At 31.5% G+C, this 10,848-nt stretch overlaps 1 protein-coding gene across 2 annotated transcripts in view; it reads left to right on the forward strand.

The window, feature by feature from the left end:
- The window catches only part of TBC1D5 (TBC1 domain family, member 5), a 500,189-nt gene that overhangs the window by 78,916 nt on the left and 410,425 nt on the right, over positions 1–10,848 (forward strand). The window contains exon 3 of one of the 2 annotated variants that reach the window (XM_011977920.1): positions 9,715–9,838. The exons of the other annotated variant lie outside the window; for it this stretch is intronic. The gene's annotated coding sequence lies outside the window, so the exon portion shown is untranslated. The remainder of the gene's footprint in view (positions 1–9,714; positions 9,839–10,848) is intronic. 2 annotated transcript variants of the gene reach the window in all.

The following is a 10,848-nucleotide window of genomic DNA, read 5'->3' on the forward strand; positions in this document are numbered from 1 at the left end:
GGGAGGGAGGGAATAAGCAGGCAAAGCCTTCAGACTCATGTAGGTTCAACACGTATGGTAGGAGAGAGGAGTAAGGAAGACAGATTGGAGAGGAGGAACTTCAGATTCCAATGCAGTTTTCAAAAAGTCCCAGCTGAGACAATGGTGAGGGGATAATGCAGTAGACAGAGCAAATTTTGCCTATTACAAGATGCCTTGTGTTGGCAGGAATGGTTTTTCCTGCAGCATCCCTGTCATTGTTTGGGAGCTGCATGGCCTTGTAAGATGTATGGGGAGAGTATGGCCTTGGCTTAAACACTACAGTGAATCCTGAAAGTATGAAAGCTGGATATTGTCAGCTGACTATAATTCCCCACAGCATTTTGTCTCTTGAGTAGTACATCTCCTTGGCTGCCACAGTGGATGTAGGTGTTTGAGTTGGGTGAAAGGGTCAAAGATGGAAGGAATTCCTGTTGGTCCATTATTTCCTCTGCCTTCAGGAAATTAGGTGTAGAGGAAGAGAAGGTGTGTGAGATTGTGAGTGTTGGAAGGCTTTCAGGACTTGATTAACACAGAAAGAGAGAGCAATGGACTGGTGAGATGTTAGTTGAAATAGTAGCTCATAGAGTCTAAGATTGATAAGAAAGGAAATGAAGCAAGAAGGAGAGTAAGAGATTTAAATCAAATGAAGTCAAAGAACTAGATTTTTCAATGTGCTTGAAAGTATTTGTACTGAGAGTTCAGGAATAAGAGAACTTAAGGATAGAGAGAATTGTGATGATAAAGTGGTATATTAGTTTAAGATTAATAGCCGAGCCCCACGAAATGGTGATATTTTGAAATCCCATCATGTGAATTAAGAATAAAATGTTATCAGCACAAAATGACAATTATAGGTATGCATCATAGAATCACAGCCATAAATACCATGAAAAAGTACAAAGGTATTGTAGTTGCTTAGTTTTTGTAGTGTAACTTTACTGTAAAGCTAACTTTCAGAGTCACTTGTAATAATCAGGTTTCTTGATTGACTAATCTATTCATTGTCAGGGAATGCAATTTTTTTTCCCTAGGAATTTTTTTTATGTGTTATTTTTCTCAATTTCTCTTATAGCCTAAGAAAATATTTTAGTGCTTTTGTATTTCTCAACTCTTTTGAGTCAAGCATGTTGCCCTCTCCTAAAGGATCTGTTCGTGTCTCTAAAAGTCACCTGGTGGAAATATTAGAGAAGTGAAAAACCTTGAAAACCTGTATATCCAAACATAACTTTAACTGATTAAGGAAATATAGCAGTATTAAATACATGTAAACAACTTTTCTGTAGTTCTCTCTTTGTAGAGGGGACTTAGAGGTTGCAACAATAACTTTAACAATTAAAATAATATAATAAGATGGAATGATGGAAGGATGAACAAATACATCGACATTATGATACTGAAGTACAATAAAATGTAATTGAAGATTCTGGATGATAGACATGAGTTTGCAATGTAATTTTTTTCACCTTTTCTGTATGTTTGAAAATATAATAAAATACTGAAAAAGTAGAATAACATCTGCAACTTTGAAATGCATTAAAAATAGGATGGTCTAGTAGATGTAGTTAGGTAAGTGATAACAATACATATAGTAAAATGTCAATTGTAGAATCTAGGTAGTGGGTATGTGAATATTTGCTATAACATTCTTTTAACTTTTCTGAAAGTTTGAAAATTTTCAGAATAAAATGTTGTAGAAAATAGTGTTATAAACAGATTTTCTAGTTAGAGATCTGAGTTATAGTTGTGTGAAGTTAGGCAAGTTACTTAATCTGTGAGCCATGGTTTCCTCATCTGTGAAGTGGGAATAATGCCTAGTTTGTAAATTGTTTTGAATGTTAGAGAAAAAAAAAAAAATCTGTCAAGCTGCTGGCGAATGATAGGCATTTGATAATGCTTCTGATAATACTGAAACCATACACTTCAAATTTATATATTGTATCTTGGTTCTTGCTTACTAGTTTTTAAATTTCAGAATAAAATTTTATGGATATGTGGGCCAGTTGACTTACTGAATGGAACTCAGGATAAGGTAAGGTCAAGGCCTCCGCTTTCAGAGTCTGTATGTTTCATACTGGCTAAGTCTCCAGGAGTCACAGCTTGAGCTCTACTAATGGAAAGTTGGGATCATTCTCATACAAATGATGGAACCTCTGACTTTCTAGTACCTATAAAAAACACTTTTGATGTACCTTTTAAAATATTTTCATTTTGTAAATTGCTTATAAGTTCTCCAAAGTGAAGAGACTGTATATATGTCTTAATTGATAATTTGATGTGAATATATGTATACCATATGTCACTGCTAGCTTTTTTGATGCATTAAGTTTTGTAGAATATATAGTAGACGAAAATTATATTTACTGCTAAATAAACATTTATAACATGTATTTATATATTTACAAATATATAAATATATATTGCTTAATAATCAGTATTACTTTCTCTGTCAGTGATGTGTTTTTCTTTTTTCCTAACAAAAACCAGTTATCCTTTGGTTACTTTTAAAGAAATGAAGTTGGATTTCTGGTTTGAGTTTCAGGCTCAAGTGCATTTATAATATACAGTCCTCTTGTTTTTTTATTTGCTCTGTTTCATATGCAGGGTGGATAAAAATTACTAAACTTTTTATATTTATGTAAATTTATTTAAAATTAAATTCAAATTTACTACCATATGCCTCATGGGCTAAACATAATATAGACTATTATAATCATTTATATAAATTGGTTTTAAAAACCAGTTCAATATGTTGAATCAATATGTCATGAATTTCATATCTATATAGTTGTCATCCTAGTAAATTCCATGACATGTACTTTTACAGCATACAGATTTTAAATAAAATTGAATAGACTTTTCTAGCCTGCATTATGGAGGAACTTCTGTTGTCATCCAGTTGACTGATTTAATATTAGAAAAGAACCTTGATGCTTAAATGTGAACCAGCCAGATTTTGTATATCTATCAAATCTTTTAGGATTGGGTTTTTATCTTTCAGTGATATCTGTTGATTATTCTCTGTTTGCAAATTTTTAGATGATGTAGAAAAACATGAAAATAAATATTTACTTCAAGGGGTTATTCAAAGAGTGCCCTTGTTCTCTTTCTGTGGGTATTTGCCAGTGTATGGCTACAAATCTTTATGAAACATTAGGGTAATTACAAGGCATCTTTAAACCCATATACCTATATATTTTGTCAATTAATGAAGAGTAAAAGCACATCTTATGTGTATGCAGGGCAGATCTGTGATTTTTTTGAAACTAAAATGCATCAACATATTCAGATAGTTGGGGAGCAGTACTTTATTAGGAATACCAAATGCTGTATAGCTACATGAGTAAAAATTTAAACATGAGTAAAACTTGGGCAATTTTAAGATAGAAGAGATAAAAAGAAACATTGGGAGCAAAAAACAGGCAATATATAATGTTGTATGTTAATATTATATATGTTATTCTTGAGCAAAAACCTAGAATAATAGTAATGAATTATAAAATATGAAATATGTTTCCTATTGCCAATACAGAACAAAAATTTCCTTTTTATTCTTAAAAGATCTTATGATTTAAATGTTAATTACTTAAATTCTGGTAAAAATTTCAAATAAGGGAGATTTAGTATAATCAACTTATATATTTGTCATTGACCTTGAATCTTAACCAATGCAATATCATATTTTACTGTGAAAGTATAAAAATGAGTTCTTTTATTAGTAAAATTTAATGGTTATACTACTGAATGCTTAACAAAATAATATTTAATATATAAACAAAAGCAGTTTCTACCAACTCTGACAGTGTTCTCTTTTTGTAACCAAACTATGTTAATGTGGGTTGACCTGCAGTTAGTCTTTATAGTTATAAAGAATTAGAATAATCTATTTTTAAAGAGTAATATATACCTTTCTAGCAACCTCTCTGTCATTCATTTGCTAAATATAAATTAGTAGTGAAAATACATGTGTATTTTAAATTCTTAGAGAATTTTTCCTAAACAATTGCCTGTTAGGGTCATTTGTTCTGAAAAATTATTCCTCCTACATTCAAAATTAAATGAAAAATGTAGAAGGGTGTTCACCTTTACGTTGCCATTCTAAATGCATGCTAGAACATTAGTAAAGCCTGCGATGCTCTATGAAGAGAAGAGTTAGGAAGGAAAGCAGAATTAGTATACTCTTGTTTTGATTCAGTAGGTCAGGGTTTTTAATTAGTTTTGTGTAACCTGAGAATTTTATACCTGGATGCTTATTCTTGAATATCTTTTGGTCTTTTATACTTGTATGGTTCTTACCTTGTCATATATAGGTATATTTTGTTTATTTAGACCAATTTCTAATTGTTTTCAGAAAGCATCAAAGACTGAAGACTAGGTAATTTATTTTCAGTGTGTAGTATTAACTGCTGTGCTGTATATACATTTTATATTTATGTCAGGAAAGGGTTGCAGAGGGGTGCTTTAGAACCACCTTTTCAGCTCTAAATAGCTATTGTGTACATATGGTAAGGTACTGCTGCTTAACAATTAGTAACTGCTTTGATGAAACTAAATTACATGTTTAAGTTCCCATCAGGAAGTCGCTTCACATATCTGTATTAATGTATTCAAGGCTCGAGAAGGAAAGTTAATTTTCCAGCTTAAATATTTAATTCAAGCTTAAAATTTAGTCTGTAATTAGAGCTCCCAAATGGCAGGAACATGGAGTATTTGTCCATTTTAATTAGATTGTTGTTTACCTATTAATTATATATCATATCTTGTCATATAGTTTTGATGGTAACAGATGGTGCTAGGAGTTAGTAAGGGTTTGAACAAAATAAGATTCCACATGATTTATTAAGTTGCACTTTATTAGTGAGTGGTCTGCTTTAGTCAGGTTATTCTCCCAAATAAGGACTGTGAAACATTTCACTAATTTTGGTAATTATTCTTTTGTGGACTCTTAAGAAATATTGAGTATAAAAAGTCTGAGATGAGAGATGTCTATTTAGAAACAAAATGAATTACTGGAGGCATCTTTATATTTAAGGAATATATATTACCAAATCGTATAATTGGTATGAAGTTTAATGTATTTTGCTAGGACAGTGTTAGGGAAGCAAAATTTCATGTGTTGGTAAAAATGTAGGCATAGGAAATGTTTTATATATGTATACAAAATTATGATTTAGGATAGGAGAATAATAAGATGATGATTTAGTTATGTATATCAAAGACATTCCTTTCCTGCCGTTTGAATTTAACAAAAACACTAGGTTCTTTGTTTATCAAAATATTCTAAGAGGAGTTCTAGTGTCTAGTGAAGTCGAACAACAGAATTTCCATATTCAAAAAGTAAATGTCAACTAAATAGACCTTCTAAGTTTGTTTATTCAAGATTTTATTAATTTTTCTGGTTAACTACTCAGTCTTCTAAAAGGAATAAATTTTATTTATGTGTATATGCATATATATGTGAAGGGATACAGACAGTAAAACAGAGAGAGGAGAGGGAAAGGGAGAAAAGGAAGGAGGGCTTAAAATTTTCAGCTTTTAGTCTTAGGTAGTTTATTTAAAATTTATTGGAATCCTTAATATCATTAGCTTTGGTTTGTGTTACTATTTATTAACTCTTAAGGTTCTTATTTTGAAATTGATGATGAGTGTTTTATAGCAAAAAGTAAACAGAAGGCCCTACTTTTATTAATTTAAAGATTTGCTCCAGAAGGGGATCCCTGATTCCTGTGTATCAGATCTTCAAAACTGTGGCCTTCTGTTACCTTTTACCTTCAGTAAGCAGCTTTGTTTTTGTTAGTTGTGTTTTGTCTTGTGTTGTTTTTGTATTTTAGTTTGTCCCTACTTATCAGTTTTTAGAAATAAAATTTGCTCTTGGTGTCAAAACTATTAATAATAATTCTTTGTGGTGGGGTGGTATTTTAAGGTAAGTGCCTAATTCCACATGTTCACAGCAGACTGTAAGATGTGTAATCCATGAACTCCTAGTGTGTACAGAATGCTCACATAACTGAATATATTAAGCACTTAAGCTTATCTGTGTTACGGAATTGAGATCTTTATCACTATATATTACAGTGTCTTTAAAACTGATTTATTCAGGAAAGAACTAAGTGATTTTTTTTCTCTACTGAATGAGGAAATTGTCATTTTAATGTGGCTTTAGTTTCATGTTTTTCCTCCGTAGAATACTGAGTGCTTAAAAAGCAATCTCAAATATTGTGCTATAATGTTATAATATAGGAAGGATACTGCAGTATAGTTATAGTAATTAAAGAGACTATTGGAGGAAAAAATTATTTTTCATTTAGAATACCTGTAACCTTAGCTTGAAAGTTTGAATTTTTAACATTTCTTCCCTTTGTGAAAATGTGGGACTATATTTCCTTTGGCAAAGTTTTTCAAATGTAACCTACTAATTTTCAAAAACAGAAAAACACTAAAAGCATGTAAATTACTCTAATTTGAAAAGTTATCCTTTATAAAGGAATGAGATTATTTCTTTTTGTTAAAGCATGCGAAATATCATATACATTGGTTGTGTTGTTTTATCTGAGGCAATAGATGTATAAATAAACGACTATTTGTTGTTGTCAACAGAAATAGCAATTGAAAATAGAAATGAGGTTTTCTTTGCAGTTGATTCTTTTCAACTCCTGGCCTATCACTTTGCTTCTTGGAAAGACTTTTACTTCAACAGCCAGCCATGCATATATTTACCTTTTCCAAAGAAAATTGTAGTACTGATTACTTTTTCTGTAATTATTATGGTCTTTCTTTTCTTAAAATAGCAATATATGAAAAATATTTAGGAAAATGTGATGATTGATGAATTAGTTTTACCACTTAATACTGCTTTCAAGCAACATAATCAGTTAACTGATACTCCTTAACGACTTTAAACATAGTACACCAAAACTGTTACTGAATGAACAGCTAATGTGCTTTGGAGTAGTGACCATTTGGGAAAAGATGATTGTAGGATTGACCTCCTAGTGATATGCAATCAGTGTTTTTAGACAGTGTCTTAAAAAAGTTAATAGGTTCCATTAAATCCAGTTCCTTAGGCACACAAGTTTCCCCAGAACAGGTTTTAGGAGTAATAAGTACTGGGACAATAACAACTAAATACTAATTATTCTAAACATTAAAGAACAGAGGGTTTTTTTTTTTTTTTTTCCTTCCTAGTAGAAAAACCTAACTTTAGAGTTCTCAACTTTCATTTTTTTCTTATATAATTGAGCAAAAGCACAACAAAAGTAAATATATGTTATATTTGATTTTGGGGCTCATTTTATTTTTTTCTTCTTTTTTTCCCACTCATGGTACTACTATGCATTGTGACAGGTTCAAAATTAAAAATAATCTGTAAGCGGGATGTTGAAATCATCATGATTTGATGTCTGGATGCTGATTTGTTTTTAACATATAAGAAAAATGATAGCCATTTGTCTATGCTGACTACTTAAGAGAGAGGTGAGGATTTGATGAGATCCTCAGTGGTAGTGGTAGGACATACATAGGGCATCGACTAGCATGGTGGGTAGGATGGGTGAATGCAGATTCTAAATATATTAGAAGTTCCTTGCCTGGAACTCCTACCTCCTTCTTTCTTTAAGAATCAGTTCAAATTTATTTCTCTCGTAAAATATCTTAGCTTGTACATTCATTGTCACTTTGTGTGTACACTGATCATATTGAATTATGATTGTTTACATGTCTGTTTTCCATTAAACTGTAGGCCCATGAAGCTTAAGGGGGGGTAGTAATTTATTTATATTTTTGCGTCCAATGTTTTCAGCACAATGATTTGATTCATAATAGATGTATAATAAATGCTTGTTAAAAGATGAATAAAAGTATTTCATTTTATAGGGTATGGCTATCATGAAAGAGAATGCAGTAGATCTGTGAGGAGCTCTGTAAAGTTTTTCAGCTTTTAAGTAATGATAAAAATATTTTTATAAGGCAATGTCTGGGTGGTTTTTTTCTCCAATTTGCTTTTCCAGGTTCAACTATCTTTATTTTTTGCTAATGTATAAGTACTTCATGTGTTTGCTAAAATAGTCAAACAGTACCGAAATGTATGAAGTTAAAAACCACTTGTAATTCTTTCCCCAGTGATGACCATTGTTTCTTACTTGAATATGTCCTTCCAGACTGCTTTTTAAAAATATCTTTGTCTTCTCTCATTTCCTTTTAAAATTTTATAAGCCCTTTCTAAAGATACTGTTTTGAAATCTTAATTCTTTACTCTTCACACTGTGAGTCTATAACCTTATATTATACAGAATGTACTTTGAGAATTCCAGGTGACATTTTCAGACCTTAAGTGTACTTCATTTTGAAATATATTTTTGCCTTTGCTTCTATGATATTATGCCTTCCTGATTTTCCTGATTCATTGTGTTGTATTCCTCAAGATCCAGTGCTTTTCTCTTCTCACTATACCCTTCTCTTGGCAATCTAGTCTGTGTCTATGACTTCAGTTAACCACTTTGTATGCAGGACTCCCAAGTTAACAGATCCAGCCTAGGCTATTGTTATGACCTCCAGGCCTGCATATCTATCTATCTATTTGATGTCACTTTTCTTGGATTTCATGATGGTTCCTCAAATTTGACGAGTCTAAATTTAAGTTTATTATATTCTTCCTTTGTTCAGTCCTTCTCTGTTTAGTTTTCCCAATTTTAGTCAAGAATATCTTTCTATCCAGTTGTGCAACCAGAAAACTCTCTTACCATAACTAATCCATCAACAAATATCCCTTTATCATGTACGTAACTGATATATTTACGGATTTGTTTGGGACTTCGTTTTAATCTGTTGATCTGTATGTCTCTCTTTACACAAACCTTACACCTTTAAGTAACAGGATTTATTGTTTTTCTACATTATAGGGCTATTCCCTTTATATCATTATTCTTTTAAAAATTGTAGGTATTCTCAGACAATTTACATGGACTTCAGAATCTTCCTGCCGTCTTCTGTCTCACAGTCCCTTTGGAATTTTTATTAGATTTGCATTAGATGTATCAATTACTTTATAGAAAATTTATATATGCCAATAATAAGCATTCGCATCCAGGAGTATGTTGTGCATCTTGATTTGCCATTTGGGTCCTTCAAACAAGTCACACTTTTTTTTTATATCTAGGTTTTCACAATGCACCAAGACTGTTGTTGCCCTTGTGCTGGGTTATTTTAGTTATGGTTGGTATTGGTTTGTTTGGTGTTTAGCACAGTCTCTGGCATATCACTCACAGTAAATATTAAGTTTTGAGCAGTGTTTAGTGTATAGGGAATCTTTCTTTTTCTTCTTCTTTTTTTTTTGTATGTCATACAGTCTTATTTTATGATTTAAAATTTTTTAAATTTGATTATCTTCAGTTTTTGTAGACACTATTAGGTGCAAATTATAATTTTGTCTTCCTTTTAAAATTTATACTTCTGATTTCTTTTACTTGACCTACTGGGTTGGGTAAAATCTCTCTAACAATGTTGAATTAATAGGATTGGCATTAATAGCTAGTATCTTTAGGTGTCTGTGTTTAAATGGCAAAATCCATTTATGTTTTGCATTATAAATGCTATTTATGAGTTTTTTTTCACCCTAATGCTGTATTGATGCATGGAAGTTTTATATTTTGTTTGCTTAGTTTATTTTTATTTTAATTTAGTTAATTAAATTTTTTTTAGAGATGGGGTCTCACTCTGCCATCCAGTCTGGAATATAGTGGTGCAGTCATAGCCCATTGTAGCCTCCATCTCAAGGACTCAAGAGATCTTCCCTCAGAGGCCTCCCAAGTAGCTGGGATTACAGGTATGTGCCATCATACTCTGCTAATTGAAACAAAGTTTTTTTTTAATCAAAGGTTTGCCACATTGAGTGACACATTGTTACGTCTTTTTTCCTTTAGTTGACTTACGTAATCAGTTAATAGAGTTTCTAATCTTTGCCCTTGCATTTGTGAAAAGATTACTTCTTGTTCATGATGTATTGTGAGATCGTTCCTCTTGTGCTCTCTTTGTCATGTTTTGGGGTTAGGATCATGCCAACATAAAATGAACTGGGACAGTTTCTTTCTTTTTGGAAATTTGTCCTTTCTTAGAACAGATTTGTCCTTTCTTATTTTTTATTTCATTTAGATCTTCAAATTTGTTGGCCTAAAGCTGTACATAATACTCTTCACCCTCCCGCTCCAGTGTTTAAATAATCTTATTGAGGGCTGGTATTATATTATCTTTCTTACTGTTACTAACAATACTTTGTTTTTTCCCCTTCCACTTGGTCAGCTTATCAAAATTTAGTCTATTTTAATGAGCTTGCAAAGAAGGAAAGAACTAGCTTGTTTGCTTCTCTGTCTGCTATTTTATTTGGTTTATTTTGTTTTTATAATCTTCTTAAGATAAGTGCTGGCTCATTTATTTGTTATATTTTCTTTTGTTTTACATTTAACAGAGTGCTAATTTACGATTTTTTTGCTCTTACTAGAGCTTTGATTGAACCCTCTAAGTTTTTACATGTATATGTAAAAAAGTGTGTGTATCATTTGTATGATATGTGTATGAAATTAATTTGCTTTAATTAGCTTTCAACCTTTTCATCATAACATAGATCACAGATACAGAAAACCATTCAAAACAAATACATGTCTTGGTGAATTATTTTAAGGTAAACATGCTTGTAATTATTACTTAAGTCAAGAAATAGAACTTTACCAGCCACTGCAGAAGCTCTTCAATGTGTTCTGTGCCAGTCACAACCCTCTTTTTCCCTCCAAAAGTAACCTCTGACTTTCAGAATAATAAATTATTTCTGTTTCTTTATTT

The sequence above is a fragment of the Mandrillus leucophaeus genome, unplaced genomic scaffold (assembly GCF_000951045.1).
Source record: "Mandrillus leucophaeus isolate KB7577 unplaced genomic scaffold, Mleu.le_1.0 Scaffold186, whole genome shotgun sequence".
NCBI classification, from domain to species: domain Eukaryota; kingdom Metazoa; phylum Chordata; class Mammalia; order Primates; family Cercopithecidae; genus Mandrillus; species Mandrillus leucophaeus.